Source organism: Pleurodeles waltl, chromosome 3_1 (assembly GCF_031143425.1).
Source record: "Pleurodeles waltl isolate 20211129_DDA chromosome 3_1, aPleWal1.hap1.20221129, whole genome shotgun sequence".
Classification (NCBI taxonomy): Eukaryota; Metazoa; Chordata; class Amphibia; order Caudata; family Salamandridae; genus Pleurodeles; species Pleurodeles waltl.
The window spans coordinates 778306273-778324212 of record NC_090440.1 but is presented as its reverse complement, the minus strand read 5'-3'; positions in this window follow the sequence as shown (position 1 = coordinate 778324212).

Below are 17940 nucleotides of genomic sequence, written 5' to 3'. Positions count from 1 at the left end.
CCGAGCCACACAAGTCACCCCATCTTGGATTCCCCTAGGTCTCTAGTTTTCAGAAATGCACAGGTTTGGTAGGTTTCCCTAGGTGGCGGCTGAGCTACAGGCCAAAATCTACAGGTAGGCATTTTGCAAAAAACACCTCTGTTTTCCTTCAAAATTTGGCTGTGTCCACGTTGCGCTTTGGGGCGTTTCCTGTCGTGGGCGCTAGGCCTACCCACACAAGTGAGGTATCATTTTTATCGGGAGACGTGGGGGACCGCTGGGTGGAAGGAAATGAGTGGCTCCTCTCAGATTCCAGAACTTTCTGCCACAGAAATGTGAGGAACATGTGTTTTTTTAGCCAAATTTTGAGGTTTGCGAAGGATTCTGGGTAACAGAACCTGGTCCGAGCCACACAAGTACCCCATCTTGGATTCCCCTAGGTATCTAGTTTACAGAAATGCACAGGTTTGGTAGGTTTCCCTAGGTGGCGGCTGAGCTACAGGCCAAAATCTACAGGTAGGCACTTTGCAAAAAACACCTCTGTTTTCCTTCAAAAATATGGCTGTGTCCACGTTGCGCTTTGGAGCGTTTCCTGTCGCGGGAGCTAGGCCTACCCACACAAGTGAGGTATCATTTTTATCGGGAGACGTGGGGGAACGCTAGGTGGAAGGAAATTTGTGGCTCCTCTCAGATTCCAGAACTTTCTGCCACAGAAATGGGAGGAAGAGGGGGTTTTTTAGCCAAATTTTGAGGTTTGCAAAGGATTCTGGGTAACAGAACCTGATCCGAGCCACACAAGTCACCCCATCTTGGATTCCCCTAGGTCTCTAGTTTTCAGAAATGCACAGGTTTGGTAGGTTTCCCTAGGTGGCGGCTGAGCTACAGGCCAAAATCTACAGGTAGGCACTTTGCAAAAAACACCTCTGTTTTCCTTCAAAAATTTGGCTGTGTCCACGTTGCGCTTTGGGGCGTTTCCTGTCGCGGGCGCTAGGCCTACCCACACAAGTGAGGTATCATTTTTATCGGGAGACGTGGGGGAACACTGGGTGGAAGGAAATTTGTGGCTCCTCTCAGATTCCAGAACTTTCTGCCACAGAAATGTGAGGAACATGTGTTTTTTTAGCCAAATTCTGAGGTTTGCAAAGGATTCTGGGTAACAGAACCTGGTCCGAGCCACACAAGTCACCCCATCTTGGATTCCCCTAGGTCTCTAGTTTTCAGAAATGCACAGGTTTGGTAGGTTTCCCTAGGTGGCGGCTGAGCTGCAGGCCAAAATCTACAGGTAGGCACTTTGCAAAAAACACCTCTGTTTTCCTTCAAAAATTTGGCTGTGTCCACTTTGCGCTTTGGGGCGTTTCCTGTCGCAGGCGCTAGATCTACCCACACAAGTGAGGTATCATTTTTATCGGGAGACGTGGGGAAACGCTGGGTGGAAGGAAATTTGTGGCTCCTCTCAGATTCCAGAACTTTCTGCCACAGAAATGTGAGGAACATGTGTTTTTTTAGCCAAATTTTGAGGTTTGCAAAGGATTCTGGGTAACAGAACCTGGTCCGAGCCACACAAGTCACCCCATCTTGGATTCCCCTAGGTCTCTAGTTTTCAGAAATGCACAGGTTTGGTAGGTTTCCCTAGGTGGCGGCTGAGCTACAGGCCAAAATCTACAGGTAGGCATTTTGCAAAAAACACCTCTGTTTTCCTTCAAAAATTTGGCTGTGTCCACGTTGCGCTTTGGGGCGTTTCCTGTCGTGGGAGCTAGGCCTACCCACACAAGTGAGGTATCATTTTTATCGGGAGACGTGGGGGACCGCTGGGTGGAAAGAAATTTGTGGCTCCTCTCAAATTCCAGAACTTTCTGCCACAGAAATGTGAGGAACATGTGTTTTTTTAGCCAAATTTTGAGGTTTGCGAAGGATTCTGGGTAACAGAACCTGGTCCGAGCCACACAAGTCACCTCATCTTGGATTCCCCTAGGTCTCTAGTTTACAGAAATGCACAGGTTTGGTAGGTTTCCCTAGGTGGTGGCTGAGCTGCAGGCCAAAATCTACAGGTAGGCACTTTGCAAAAAACACCTCTGTTTTCCTTCAACAATTTGGCTGTGTCCACTTTGCGCTTTGGGGCGTTTCCTGTCGCAGGCGCTAGATCTACCCACACAAGTGAGGTATCATTTTTATCGGGAGACGTGGGGAAACGCTGGGTGGAAGGAAATTTGTGGCTCCTCTCAGATTCCAGAACTTTCTGCCACAGAAATGTGAGGAACATGTGTTTTTTTAGCCAAATTTTGAGGTTTGCGAAGGATTCTGGGTAACAGAACCTGGTCCGAGCCACACAAGTCACCCCATCTTGGATTCCCCTAGGTCTCTAGTTTACAGAAATGCACAGGTTTGGTAGGTTTCCCTAGGTGGCGGCTGAGCTACAGGCCAAAATCTACGGGTAGGCACTTTGCAAAAAACACCTCTGTTTTCCTTCAAAAATTTGGCTGTGTCCACGTTGCGCTTTGGGGCGTTTTCTGTCGCGGGCGCTAGGCCTACCCACACAAGTGAGGTATCATTTTTATCGGGAGACGTGGTGGAACGCTGGGTGGAAGGAAATTTGTGGCTCCTCTCAGATTCCAGAACTTTCTGCCACAGAAATGGGAGGAATATGTGTTTTTTTAGCCAAATTTTGAGGTTTGCGAAGGATTCTGGGTAACAGAACCTGGTCCGAGCCACACAAGTCACCCCATCTTGGATTCCCCTAGGTCTCTAGTTTACAGAAATACACAGGTTCGGTAGGTTTCCCTAGGTGGCGGCTGAGCTACAGGCCAAAATCTACAGGTAGGCACTTTGCAAAAAACACCTCTGTTTTCCTTCAAAAATTTGGCTGTGTCCACGTTGCGCTTTGGGGCGTCTCCTGTCGCGGGCGCTAGGCCTACCCACACAAGTGAGGTATCATTTTTATCGGGAGACGTGGGGGAACGCTGGGTGGAAGGATATTTGTGGCTCCTCTCAGATTCCAGAACTTTCTGCCACAGAAATGTGAGGAACATGTGTTTTTTTAGCCAAATTTTGAGGTTTGCAAAGGATTCTGGGTAACAGAACCTGGTCCGAGCCACACAAGTCACCCCATCTTGGATTCCCCTAGGTCACTAGTTTTCAGAAATGCACAGGTTTGGTAGGTTTCCCTAGGTGGCGGCTGAGCTACAGGCCAAAATCTACAGGTAGGCACTGTGCAAAAAACACCTCTGTTTTCCTTAAAAAATTTGGCTGTGTCCACGTTGCGCTTTGGGGCGTTTCCTGTCGCGGGCGCTAGGCCTACCCACACAAGTGAGGTATCATTTTTATCGGGAGACGTGGGGGATCGCTGGGTGGAAGGAAATTTGTGGCTCTTCTCAGATTCCAGAACTTTCTGCCACAGAAATGTGAGGAACATGTGTTTTTTTAGCCAAATTTTGAGGTTTGCGAAGGATTCTGGGTAACAGAACCTGGTCCGAGCCACACAAGTCACCCCATCTTGGATTCCCCTAGGTCTCTAGTTTACAGAAATGCACAGGTTTGGTAGGTTTCCCTAGGTGGCGGCTGAGCTACAGGCCAAAATCTACAGGTAGGCACTTTGCAAAAAACACCTCTGTTTTCCTTCAAAAATTTGGCTGTGTCCACGTTGCGCTTTGGGGCGTTTCCTGTCGCGGGCGCTAGGCCTACCCACACAAGTGAGGTATCATTTTTATCGGGAGACGTGGTGGAATGCTGGGTGGAAGGAAATTTGTGGCTCCTCTCAGATTCCAGAACTTTCTGCCACAGAAATGGGAGGAATATGTGTTTTTTTAGCCAAATTTTGAGGTTTGCGAAGGATTCTGGGTAACAGAACCTGGTCCGAGCCACACAAGTCACCCCATCTTGGATTCCCCTAGGTCTCTAGTTTACAGAAATGCACAGGTTTGGTAGGTTTCCCTAGGTGGCGGCTGAGCTACAGGCCAAAATCTACAGGTAGGCACTTTGCAAAAAACACCTCTGTTTTCCTTCAAAAATTTGGCTGTGTCCACGTTGCGCTTTGGGGCGTTTCCTGTCGCGGGCGCTAGGCCTACCCACACAAGTGAGGTATCATTTTTATCGGGAGACGTGGGGGAACATTGGGTGGAAGGATATTTGTGGCTCCTCTCAGATTCCAGAACTTTCTGCCACAGAAATGTGAGGAACATGTGTTTTTTTAGCCAAATTTTGAGGTTTGCAAAGGATTCTGGGTAACAGAACCTGGTCCGAGCCACACAAGTCACCCCATCTTGGTTTCCCCTAGGTCTCTAGTTTTCAGAAATGCACAGGTTTGGTAGGTTTCCCTAGGTGGCGGCTGAGCTACAGGCCAAAATCTACAGGTAGGCACTTTGCAAAAAACACCTCTGTTTTCCTTCAAAAATTTGGCTGTGTCCACGTTGCACTTTGGGGCGTTTCCTGTCGCAGGAGCTAGGCCTACCCACACAAGTGAGGTATCGTTTTTATCGGGAGACGTGGGGGAACGCTAGGTGGAAGGAAATTTGTGGCTCCTCTCAGATTCCAGAACTTTCTGCCACAGAAATGGGAGGAACAGGGGGTTTTATAGCCAAATTTTGAGGTTTGCAAAGGATTCTGGGTAACAGAACCTGGTCCGAGCCACACAAGTCACCCCATCTTGGATTCCCCTAGGTCTCTAGTTTTCAGAAATGCACAGGTTTGGTAGGTTTCCCTAGGTGGCGGCTGAGCTACAGGCCAAAATCTACAGGTAGGCACTGTGCAAAAAACACCTCTGTTTTCCTTCAAAAATTTGGCTGTGTCCACGTTGCGCTTTGGGGCGTTTCCTGTCGCGGGCGCTAGGCCTACCCACACAAGTGAGGTATCATTTTTATCGGGAGACGTGGGGGAACGCTGGGTGGAAGGAAATTTGTGGCTCCTCTCAGATTCCAGAACTTTCTGCCACAGAAATGTGAGGAACATGTGTTTTTTTAGCCAAATTTTGAGGTTTGCAAACGATTCTGGGTAACAGAACCTGGTCCGAGCCACACAAGTCACCCCATCTTGGATTCCCCTCTGTCTCTAGTTTTCAGAAATGCACAGGTTTGGTAGGTTTCCCTAGGTGGCGGCTGAGCTGCAGGCCAAAATCTACAGGTAGGCACTTTGCAAAAAACACCTCTGTTTACCTTCAACAATTTGGCTGTGTCCACTTTGCGCTTTGGGGCGTTTCCTGTCGCAGGCGCTAGATCTACCCACACAAGTGAGGTATCATTTTTATCGGGAGACGTGGGGAAACGCTGGGTGGAAGGAAATTTGTGGCTCCTCTCAGATTCCAGAACTTTCTGCCACAGAAATGTGAGGAACATGTGTTTTTTTAGCCAAATTTTGAGGTTTGCAAAGGATTCTGGGTAACAGAACCTGGTCCGAGCCACACAAGTCACCCCATCTTGGATTCCCCTAGGTCTCTAGTTTTCAGAAATGCACAGGTTTGGTAGGTTTCCCTAGGTGGCGGCTGAGCTACAGGCCAAAATCTACAGGTAGGCATTTTGCAAAAAACACCTCTGTTTTCCTTCAAAAATTTGGCTGTGTCCACGTTGCGCTTTGGGGCGTTTCCTGTCGTGGGAGCTAGGCCTACCCACACAAGTGAGGTATCATTTTTATCGGGAGACGTGGGGGACCGCTGGGTGGAAGGAAATTTGTGGCTCCTCTCAAATTCCAGAACTTTCTGCCACAGAAATGTGAGGAACATGTGTTTTTTTAGCCAAATTTTGAGGTTTGCAAAGGATTCTGGGTAACAGAACCTGGTCCGAGCCACACAAGTCACCCCATCTTGGTTTCCCCTAGGTCTCTAGTTTTCAGAAATGCACAGGTTTGGTAGGTTTCCCTAGGTGGCGGCTGAGCTACAAGCCAAAATCTACAGGTAGGCACTTTGCAAAAAACACCTCTGTTTTCCTTCAAAAATTTGGCTGTGTCCACGTTGCGCTTTGGGGCGTTTCCTGTCACGGGCGCTAGGCCTACCCACACAAGTGAGATATCATTTTTATCGGGAGACGTGGGGGATCGCTGGGTGGAAGGAAATTGTGGCTCTTCTCAGATTCCAGAACTTTCTGCCACAGAAATGTGAGGAACATGTGTTTTTTTAGCCAAATTTTGAGGTTTGCGAAGGATTCTGGGTAACAGAACCTGGTCCGAGCCACACAAGTCACCCCATCTTGGATTCCCCTAGGTCTCTAGTTTACAGAAATGCACAGGTTTGGTAGGTTTCCCTAGGTGGCGGCTGAGCTACAGGCCAAAATCTACGGGTAGGCACTTTGCAAAAAACACCTCTGTTTTCCTTCAAAAATTTGGCTGTGTCCACGTTGCGCTTTGGGGCGTTTCCTGTCGCGGGCGCTAGGCCTACCCACACAAGTGAGGTATCATTTTTATCGGGAGACGTGGTGGAACGCTGGGTGGAAGGAAATTTGTGGCTCCTCTCAGATTCCAGAACTTTCTGCCACAGAAATGGGAGGAATATGTGTTTTTTTAGCCAAATTTTGAGGTTTGCGAAGGATTCTGGGTAACAGAACCTGGTCCGAGCCACACAAGTCACCCCATCTTGGATTCCCCTAGGTCTCTAGTTTACAGAAATGCACAGGTTTGGTAGGTTTTCCTAGGTGGCGGCTGAGCTACAGGCCAAAATCTACAGGTAGGCACTTTGCAAAAAACACCTCTGTTTTCCTTCAAAAATTTGGCTGTGTCCACGTTGCGCTTTGGGGCGTTTCCTGTCGCGGGCGCTAGGCCTACCCACACAAGTGAGGTATCATTTTTATCGGGAGAAGTGGGGGAACGCTGGGTGGAAGGATATTTGTTGCTCCTCTCAGATTTCAGAACTTTCTGCCACAGAAATGTGAGGAACATGTGTTTTTTTAGCCAAATTTTGAGGTTTGCAAAGGATTCTGGGTAACAGAACCTGGTCCGAGCCACACAAGTCACCCCATCTTGGTTTCCCCTAGGTCTCTAGTTTTCAGAAATGCACAGGTTTGGTAGGTTTCCCTAGGTGGCGGCTGAGCTACAGGCCAAAATCTACAGGTAGGCACTTTGCAAAAAACACCTCTGTTTTCCTTCAAAAATTTGGCTGTGTCCACGTTGCGCTTTGGGGCGTTTCCTGTCGCAGGAGCTAGGCCTACCCACACAAGTGAGGTATCATTTTTATCGGGAGACGTGGGGGAACGCTAGGTGGAAGGAAATTTGTGGCTCCTCTCAGATTCCAGGACTTTCTGCCACAGAAATGTGAGGAACATGTGTTTGTATAGCCAAATTTTGAGGTTTGCAAAGGATTCTGGGTAACAGAACCTGGTCCGAGACACACAAGTCACCCCATCTTGGATTCCCCTAGGTCTCTAGTTTTCAGAAATGCACAGGTTTGGTAGGTTTCCCTAGGTGGCGGCTAAGCTACAGGCCAAAATCTACAGGTAGGCACTTTGCAAAAAAAACCTCTGTTTTCCTTCAAAAATTTGGCTGTGTCCACTTTGCGCTTTGGGGCGTTTCCTGTCGCAGGCTCTAGGTCTACCCACACAAGTGAGGTATCATTTTTATCGGGAGACGTGGGGAAACGCTGGGTGGAAGGAAATTTGTGGCTCCTCTCAGATTCCAGAACTTTCTGCCACAGAAATGTGAGGAACATGTGTTTTTTTAGCCAAATTTTGAGGTTTGCAAAGGATTCTGGGTAACAGAACCTGGTCCGAGCCACACAAGTCACCCATCTTGGATTCCCCTAGGTCTCTAGTTTTCAGAAATGCACAGGTTTGGTAGGTTTCCCTAGGTGGCGGCTGAGCTACAGGCCAAAATCTACAGGTAGGCACTTTGCAAAAAACACCTCTGTTTTCCTTCAAAAATTTGGCTGTGTCCACGTTGCGCTTTGGGGCGTTTCCTGTCGCAGGAGCTAGGCCTACCCACACAAGTGAGGTATCATTTTTATCGGGAGACGTGGGGGAACGCTGGTTGGAAGGAAATTTGTGGCTCCTCTCAGATTCCAGAACTTTCTGCCACAGAAATGGGAGGAACAGGGTTTTTTTTAGCCAAATTTTGAGGTTTGCATAGGATTCTGGGTAACAGAACCTGGTCCGAGCCACACAAGTCACCCCATCTTGGATTCCCCTAGGTCTCTAGTTTTCAGAAATGCACAGGTTTGGTAGGTTTCCCTAGGTGGCGGCTGAGCTTCAGGCCAAAATCTACAGGTAGGCACTGTGCAAAAAACACCTCTGTTTTCCTTAAAAAATTTGGCTGTGTCCACGTTGCGCTTTGGGGCGTTTCCTGTCGCAGGCGCTAGATCTACCCACACAAGTGAGGTATCATTTTTATCGGGAGACGTGGGGAAACGCTGGGTGGAAGGAAATTTGTGGCTCCTCTCAGATTCCAGAACTTTCTGCCACAGAAATGTGAGGAACATGTGTTTTTTTAGCCAAATTTTGAGGTTTGCAAAGGATTCTGGGTAACAGAACCTGGTCCGAGCCACACAAGTCACCCCATCTTGGATTCCCCTAGGTCTCTAGTTTTCAGAAATGCACAGGTTTGGTAGGTTTCCCTAGGTGGCGGCTGAGCTACAGGCCAAAATCTACAGGTAGGCATTTTGCAAAAAACACCTCTGTTTTCCTTCAAAAATTTGGCTGTGTCCACGTTGCGCTTTGGGGCGTTTCCTGTCGTGGGAGCTAGGCCTACCCACACAAGTGAGATATCATTTTTATCGGGAGACGAGGGGGACCGCTGGGTGGAAGGAAATTTGTGGCTCCTCTCAAATTCCAGAACTTTCTGCCACAGAAATGTGAGGAACATGTGTTTTTTTAGCCAAAATTTGAGGTTTGCTAAGGATTCTGGGTAACAGAACCTGGTCCGAGCCACACAAGTCACCCCATCTTGGATTCCCCTAGGTCTCTAGTTTTCAGAAATGCACAGGTTTGGTAGGTTTCCCTAGGTGGCGGCTGAGCTACAGGCCAAAATCTACAGGTAGGCACTTTGCAAAAAACACCTCTGTTTTCCTTCAAAAATTTGGCTGTGTCCACGTTGCGCTTTGGGGCGTTTCCTGTCGCGGGCGCTAGGCCTACCCACACAAGTGAGGTATCATTTTTATCGGGAGACGTGGGGGAACGCTGGGTGGAAGGAAATTTGTGGCTCCTCTCAGATTCCAGAACTTTCTGCCACAGAAATGTGAGGAACATGTGTTTTTTTAGCTAAATTTTGAGGTTTGCAAAGGATTCTGGGTAACAGAACCTGGTCCGAGCCACACAAGTCACCCCATCTTGGTTTCCCCTAGGTCTCTAGTTTTCAGAAATGCACAGGTTTGGTAGGTTTCCCTAGGTGGCGGCTGAGCTACAGGCCAAAATCTACAGGTAGGCACTTTGCAAAAAACACCTCTGTTTTCCTTCAAAAATTTGGCTGTGTCCACGTTGCGCTTTGGGGCGTTTCCTGTCGCGGGCGCAAGGCCTACCCACACAAGTGAGATATCATTTTTATTGGGAGACGTGGGGGATCGCTGGGTGGAAGGAAATTTGTGGCTCTTCTCAGATTCCAGAACTTTCTGCCACAGAAATGTGAGGAACATGTGTTTTTTTAGCCAAATTTTGAGGTTTGTGAAGGATTCTGGGTAACAGAACCTGGTCCGAGCCACACAAGTCACCCCATCTTGGATTCCCCTAGGTCTCTAGTTTACAGAAATGCACAGGTTTGGTAGGTTTCCCTAGGTGGCGGCTGAGCTACAGGCCAAAATCTACGGGTAGGCACTTTGCAAAAAACACCTCTGTTTTCCTTCAAAAATTTGGCTGTGTCCACGTTGCGCTTTGGGGCGTTTCCTGTCGCGGGCGCTAGGCCTACCCACACAAGTGAGGTATCATTTTTATCGGGAGACGTGGGGGAACATTGGGTGGAAGGATATTTGTGGCTCCTCTCAGATTCCAGAACTTTCTGCCACAGAAATGTGAGGAACATGTGTTTTTTTAGCCAAATTTTGAGGTTTGCAAAGGATTCTGGGTAACACAACCTGGTCCGAGCCACACAAGTCACCCCATCTTGGATTCCCCTAGGTCTCTAGTTTTCAGAAATGCACAGGTTTGGTAGGTTTCCCTAGGTGGCGGCTGAGCTACAGGCCAAAATCTACAGGTAGGCATTTTGCAAAAAACACCTCTGTTTTCCTTCAAAAATTTGGCTGTGTCCACGTTGCGCTTTGGGGCGTTTCCTGTCGTGGGAGCTAGGCCTACCCACACAAGTGAGATATCATTTTTATCGGGAGACGAGGGGGACCGCTGGGTGGAAGGAAATTTGTGGCTCCTCTCAAATTCCAGAACTTTCTGCCACAGAAATGTGAGGAACATGTGTTTTTTTAGCCAAAATTTGAGGTTTGCTAAGGATTCTGGGTAACAGAACCTGGTCCGAGCCACACAAGTCACCCCATCTTGGATTCCCCTAGGTCTCTAGTTTTCAGAAATGCACAGGTTTGGTAGGTTTCCCTAGGTGGCGGCTGAGCTACAGGCCAAAATCTACAGGTAGGCACTTTGCAAAAAACACCTCTGTTTTCCTTCAAAAATTTGGCTGTGTCCACGTTGCGCTTTGGGGCGTTTCCTGTCGCGGGCGCTAGGCCTACCCACACAAGTGAGGTATCATTTTTATCGGGAGACGTGGGGGAACGCTGGGTGGAAGGAAATTTGTGGCTCCTCTCAGATTCCAGAACTTTCTGCCACAGAAATGTGAGGAACATGTGTTTTTTTAGCTAAATTTTGAGGTTTGCAAAGGATTCTGAGTAACAGAACCTGGTCCGAGCCACACAAGTCACCCCATCTTGGTTTCCCCTAGGTCTCTAGTTTTCAGAAATGCACAGGTTTGGTAGGTTTCCCTAGGTGGCGGCTGAGCTACAGGCCAAAATCTACAGGTAGGCACTTTGCAAAAAACACCTCTGTTTTCCTTCAAAAATTTGGCTGTGTCCACGTTGCGCTTTGGGGCGTTTCCTGTCGCGGGCGCAAGGCCTACCCACACAAGTGAGATATCATTTTTATTGGGAGACGTGGGGGATCGCTGGGTGGAAGGAAATTTGTGGCTCTTCTCAGATTCCAGAACTTTCTGCCACAGAAATGTGAGGAACATGTGTTTTTTTAGCCAAATTTTGAGGTTTGTGAAGGATTCTGGGTAACAGAACCTGGTCCGAGCCACACAAGTCACCCCATCTTGGATTCCCCTAGGTCTCTAGTTTACAGAAATGCACAGGTTTGGTAGGTTTCCCTAGGTGGCGGCTGAGCTACAGGCCAAAATCTACGGGTAGGCACTTTGCAAAAAACACCTCTGTTTTCCTTCAAAAATTTGGCTGTGTCCACGTTGCGCTTTGGGGCGTTTCCTGTCGCGGGCGCTAGGCCTACCCACACAAGTGAGGTATCATTTTTATCGGGAGACGTGGGGGAACATTGGGTGGAAGGATATTTGTGGCTCCTCTCAGATTCCAGAACTTTCTGCCACAGAAATGTGAGGAACATGTGTTTTTTTAGCCAAATTTTGAGGTTTGCAAAGGATTCTGGGTAACAGAACCTGGTCCGAGCCACACAAGTCACCCCATCTTGGATTCCCCTAGGTCTCTAGTTTTCAGAAATGCACAGGTTTGGTAGGTTTCCCTAGGTGGCGGCTGAGCTACAGGCCAAAATCTACAGGTAGGCATTTTGCAAAAAACACCTCTGTTTTCCTTCAAAAATTTGGCTGTGTCCACGTTGCGCTTTGGGGCGTTTCCTGTCGTGGGAGCTAGGCCTACCCACACAAGTGAGGTATCATTTTTATCGGGAGACGAGGGGGACAGCTGGGTGGAAGGAAATTTGTGGCTCCTCTCAAATTCCAGAACTTTCTGCCACAGAAATGTGAGGAACATGTGTTTTTTTAGCCAAATTTTGAGGTTTGCGAAGGATTCTGGGTAACAGAACCTGGTCCGAGCCACACAAGTCACCCCATCTTGGATTCCCCTAGGTCTCTAGTTTTCAGAAATGCACAGGTTTGGTAGGTTTCCCTAGGTGGCGGCTGAGCTACAGGCCAAAATCTACAGGTAGGCACTTTGCAAAAAACACCTCTGTTTTCCTTCAAAAATTTGGCTGTGTCCACGTTGCGCTTTGGGGCGTTTCCTGTCGCGGGCGCAAGGCCTACCCACACAAGTGAGATATCATTTTTATCGGGAGACGTGGGGGATCGCTGGGTGGAAGGAAATTTGTGGCTCTTCTCAGATTCCAGAACTTTCTGCCACAGAAATGTGAGGAACATGTGTTTTTTTAGCCAAATTTTGAGGTTTGCGAAGGATTCTGGGTAACAGAACCTGGTCCGAGCCACACAAGTCACCCCATCTTGGATTCCCCTAGGTCTCTAGTTTACAGAAATGCACAGGTTTGGTAGGTTTCCCTAGGTGGCGGCTGAGCTACAGGCCAAAATCTACGGGTAGGCACTTTGCAAAAAACACCTCTGTTTTCCTTCAAAAATTTGGCTGTGTCCACGTTGCGCTTTGGGGCGTTTCCTGTCGCGGGCGCTAGGCCTACCCACACAAGTGAGGTATCATTTTTATCGGGAGACGTGGTGGAACGCCTGGTGGATGGAAATTTGTGGCTCCTCTCAGATTCCAGAACTTTCTGCCACAGAAATGGGAGGAATATGTGTTTTTTTAGCCAAATTTTGAGGTTTGCGAAGGATTCTGGGTAACAGAACCTGGTCCGAGCCACACAAGTCACCCCATCTTGGATTCCCCTAGGTCTCTAGTTTACAGAAATGCACAGGTTTGGTAGGTTTCCCTAGGTGGCGGCTGAGCTACAGGCCAAAATCTACAGGTAGGCACTTTGCAAAAAACACCTCTGTTTTCCTTCAAAAATTTGGCTGTGTCCACGTTGCGCTTTGGGGCGTTTCCTGTCGCGGGCGCTAGGCCTACCCACACAAGTGAGGTATCATTTTTATCGGGAGACGTGGGGGAACATTGGGTGGAAGGATATTTGTGGCTCCTCTCAGATTCCAGAACTTTCTGCCACAGAAATGTGAGGAACATGTGTTTTTTTAGCCAAATTTTGAGGTTTGCAAAGGATTCTGGGTAACAGAACCTGGTCCGAGCCACACAAGTCACCCCATCTTGGTTTCCCCTAGGTCTCTAGTTTTCAGAAATGCACAGGTTTGGTAGGTTTACCTAGGTGGCGGCTGAGCTACAGGCCAAAATCTACAGGTAGACACTTTGCAAAAAACACCTCTGTTTTCCGTCAAAAATTTGGCTGTGTCCACGTTGCGCTTTGGGGCATTTCCTGTCGCAGGAGCTAGGCCTACCCACACAAGTGAGGTATCATTTTTATCGGGAGACATGGGGGAACGCTAGGTGGAAGGAAATTTGTGGCTCCTCTCAGATTCCAGAACTTTCTGCCACAGAAATGGGAGGAACAGGGTTTTTTTTAGCCAAATTTTGAGGTTTGCAAAGGATTCTGGGTAACAGAACCTGGTCCGAGCCACACAAGTCACCCCATCTTGGATTCCCCTAGGTCTCTAGTTTTCAGAAATGCACAGGTTTGGTAGGTTTCCCTAGGTGGCGGCTGAGCTACAGGCCAAAATCTACAGGTAGGCACTGTGCAAAAAACACCTCTGTTTTCCTTCAAAAATTTGGCTGTGTCCACGTTGCGCTTTGGGGCGTTTCCTGTCGCGGGCGCTAGGCCTACCCACACAAGTGAGGTATCATTTTTATCGGGAGACGTGGGGGAACGCTGGGGGGAAGGAAATTTGTGGCTCCTCTCAGATTCCAGAACTTTCTGCCACAGAAATGTGAGGAACATGTGTTTTTTTAGCCAAATTTTGAGGTTTGCAAAGGATTCTGGGTAACAGAACCTGGTCCGAGCCACACAAGTCACCCCATCTTGGATTCCCCTCGGTCTCTAGTTTTCAGAAATGCACAGGTTTGGTAGGTTTCCCTAGATGGCGGCTGAGCTGCAGGCCAAAATCTACAGGTAGGCACTTTGCAAAAAACACCTCTGTTTTCCTTCAACAATTTGGCTGTGTCCACTTTGCGCTTTGGGGCGTTTCCTGTCGCAGGCGCTAGATCTACCCACACAACTGAGGTATCATTTTTATCGGGAGACGTGGGGGACCGCTGGGTGGAAGGAAATTTGTGGCTCCTCTCAAATTCCAGAACTTTCTGCCACAGAAATGTGAGGAACATGTGTTTTTTTAGCCAAATTTTGAGGTTTGCGAAGGATTCTGGGTAACAGAACCTGGTCCGAGCCACACAAGTCACCCCATCTTGGATTCCCCTAGGTCTCTAGTTTACAGATAAGGCACAGGTTTGGTAGGTTTCCCTAGGTGGCGGCTGAGCTACAGGCCAAAATCTACGGGTAGGCACTTTGCAAAAAACACCTCTGTTTTCCTTCAAAAATTTGGCTGTGTCCACGTTGCGCTTTGGGGCGTTTCCTGTCGCGGGCGCTAGGCCTACCCACACAAGTGAGGTATCATTTTTATCGGGAGACGTGGGGGAACGCTGGGTGGAAGGAAATTTGTGGCTCCTCTCAGATTCCAGAACTTTCTGCCACAGAAATGTGAGGAACATGTGTTTTTTTAGCTAAATTTTGAGGTTTGCAAAGGATTCTGGGTAACAGAACCTGGTCCGAGCCACACAAGTCACCCCATCTTGGTTTCCCCTAGGTCTCTAGTTTTCAGAAATGCACAGGTTTGGTAGGTTTCCCTAGGTGGCGGCTGAGCTACAGGCCAAAATCTACAGGTAGGCACTTTGCAAAAAACACCTCTGTTTTCCTTCAAAAATTTGGCTGTGTCCACGTTGCGCTTTGGGGCGTTTCCTGTCACGGGCGCTAGGCCTACCCACACAAGTGAGATATCATTTTTATCGGGAGACGTGGGGGATCGCTGGGTGGAAGGAAATTTGTGGCTCTTCTCAGATTCCAGAACTTTCTGCCACAGAAATGTGAGGAACATGTGTTTTTTTAGCCAAATTTTGAGGTTTGCGAAGGATTCTGGGTAACAGAACCTGGTCCGAGCCACACAAGTCACCCCATCTTGGATTCCCCTAGGTCTCTAGTTTACAGAAATGCACAGGTTTGGTAGGTTTCCCTAGGTGGTGGCTGAGCTACAGGCCAAAATCTACGGGTAGGCACTTTGCAAAAAACACCTCTGTTTTCCTTCAAAAATTTGGCTGTGTCCACATTGCGCTTTGGGGCGTTTCCTGTCGCGGGCGCTAGGCCTACCCACACAAGTGAGGTATCATTTTTATCGGGAGACGTGGTGGAACGCTGGGTGGAAGGAAATTTGTGGCTCCTCTCTGATTCCAGAACTTTCTGCCACAGAAATGGGAGGAATATGTGTTTTTTTAGCCAAATTTTGAGGTTTGCGAAGGATTCTGGGTAACAGAACCTGGTCCGAGCCACACAAGTCACCCCATCTTGGATTCCCCTAGGTCTCTAGTTTACAGAAATGCACAGGTTTGGTAGGTTTCCCTAGGTGGCGGCTGAGCTACAGGCCAAAATCTACAGGTAGGCACTTTGCAAAAAACACCTCTGTTTTCGTTCAAAAATTTGGCTGTGTCCACGTTGCGCTTTGGGGCGTTTCCTGTCGCGGGCGCTAGGCCTACCCACACAAGTGAGGTATCATTTTTATCGGGAGACGTGGGGGAACGCTGGGTGGAAGGATATTTGTTGCTCCTCTCAGATTCCAGAACTTTCTGCCACAGAAATGTGAGGAACATGTGTTTTTTTAGCCAAATTTTGAGGTTTGCAAAGGATTCTGGGTAACAGAACCTGGTCCGAGTCACACAAGTCACCCCCTCTTGGTTTCCCCTAGGTCTCTAGTTTTCAGAAATGCACAGGTTTGGTAGGTTTCCCTAGGTGGCGGCTGAGCTACAGGCCAAAATCTACAGGTAGGCACTTTGCAAAAAACACCTCTGTTTTCCTTCAAAAATTTGGCTGTGTCCACGTTGCGCTTTGGGGCGTTTCCTGTCGCAGGAGCTAGGCCTACCCACACAAGTGAGGTATCATTTTTATCGGGAGACGTGGGGGAACGCTAGGTGGAAGGAAATTTGTGGCTCCTCTCAGATTCCAGGACTTTCTGCCACAGAAATGTGAGGAACATGTGTTTGTTTAGCCAAATTTTGAGGTTTGCAAAGGATTCTGGGTAACAGAACCTGGTCCGAGCCACACAAGTCACCCCATCTTGGATTCCCCTAGGTCTCTAGTTTTCAGAAATGCACAGGTTTGGTAGGTTTCCCTAGGTGGCGGCTGAGCTACAGGCCAAAATCTACAGGTAGGCACTTTGCAAAAAAAACCTCTGTTTTCCTTCAAAAATTTGGCTGTGTCCACTTTGCGCTTTGGGGCGTTTCCTGTCGCAGGCTCTAGGTCTACCCACACAAGTGAGGTATCATTTTTATCGGGAGACGTGGGGAAACGCTGGGTGGAAGGAAATTTGTGGCTCCTCTCAGATTCCAGAACTTTCTGCCACAGAAATGTGAGGAACATGTGTTTTTTTAGCCAAATTTTGAGGTTTGCAAAGGATTCTGGGTAACAGAACCTGGTCCGAGCCACACAAGTCACCCCATCTTGGATTCCCCTAGGTCTCTAGTTTTCAGAAATGCACAGGTTTGGTAGGTTTCCCTAGGTGGCGGCTGAGCTACAGGCCAAAATCTACAGGTAGGCATTTTGCAAAAAACACCTCTGTTTTCCTTCAAAAATTTGGCTGTGTCCACGTTGCGCTTTGGGGCGTTTCCTGTCGTGGGAGCTAGGCCTACCCACACAAGTGAGGTATCATTTTTATCGGGAGACGAGGGGGACCGCTGGGTGGAAGGAAATTTGTGGCTCCTCTCAAATTCCAGAACTTTCTGCCACAGAAATGTGAGGAACATGTGTTTTTTTAGCCAAATTTTGAGGTTTGCGAAGGATTCTGGGTAACAGAACCTGGTCCGAGCCACACAAGTCACCCCATCTTGGATTCCCCTAGGTCTCTAGTTTTCAGAAATGCACAGGTTTGGTAGGTTTCCCTAGGTGGCGGCTGAGCTACAGGCCAAAATCTACAGGTAGGCACTTTGCAAAAAACACCTCTGTTTTCCTTCAAAACTTTGGCTGTGTCCACGTTGCGCTTTGGGGCGTTTCCTGTCGCGGGCGCAAGGCCTACCCACACAAGTGAGATATCATTTTTATCGGGAGACGTGGGGGATCGCTGGGTGGAAGGAAATTTGTGGCTCTTCTCAGATTCCAGAACTTTCTGCCACAGAAATGTGAGGAACATGTGTTTTTTTAGCCAAATTTTGAGGTTTGCGAAGGATTCTGGGTAACAGAACCTGGTCCGAGCCACACAAGTCACCCCATCTTGGATTCCCCTAGGTCTCTAGTTTACAGAAATGCACAGGTTTGGTAGGTTTCCCTAGGTGGCGGCTGAGCTACAGGCCAAAATCTACGGGTAGGCACTTTGCAAAAAACACCTCTGTTTTCCTTCAAAAATTTGGCTGTGTCCACGTTGCGCTTTGGGGCGTTTCCTGTCGCGGGCGCTAGGCCTACCCACACAAGTGAGGTATCATTTTTATCGGGAGACGTGGTGGAACGCTGGGTGGATGGAAATTTGTGGCTCCTCTCAGATTCCAGAACTTTCTGCCACAGAAATGGGAGGAATATGTGTTTTTTTAGCCAAATTCTGAGGTTTGCGAAGGATTCTGGGTAACAGAACCTGGTCCGAGCCACACAAGTCACCCCATCTTGGATTCCCCTAGGTCTCTAGTTTACAGAAATGCACAGGTTTGGTAGGTTTCCCTAGGTGGCGGCTGAGCTACAGGCCAAAATCTACAGGTAGGCACTTTGCAAAAAACACCTCTGTTTTCCTTCAAAAATTTGGCTGTGTCCACGTTGCGCTTTGGGGCGTTTCCTGTCGCGGGCGCTAGGCCTACCCACACAAGTGAGGTATCATTTTTATCGGGAGACGTGGGGGAACATTGGGTGGAAGGATATTTGTGGCTCCTCTCAGATTCCAGAACTTTCTGCCACAGAAATGTGAGGAACA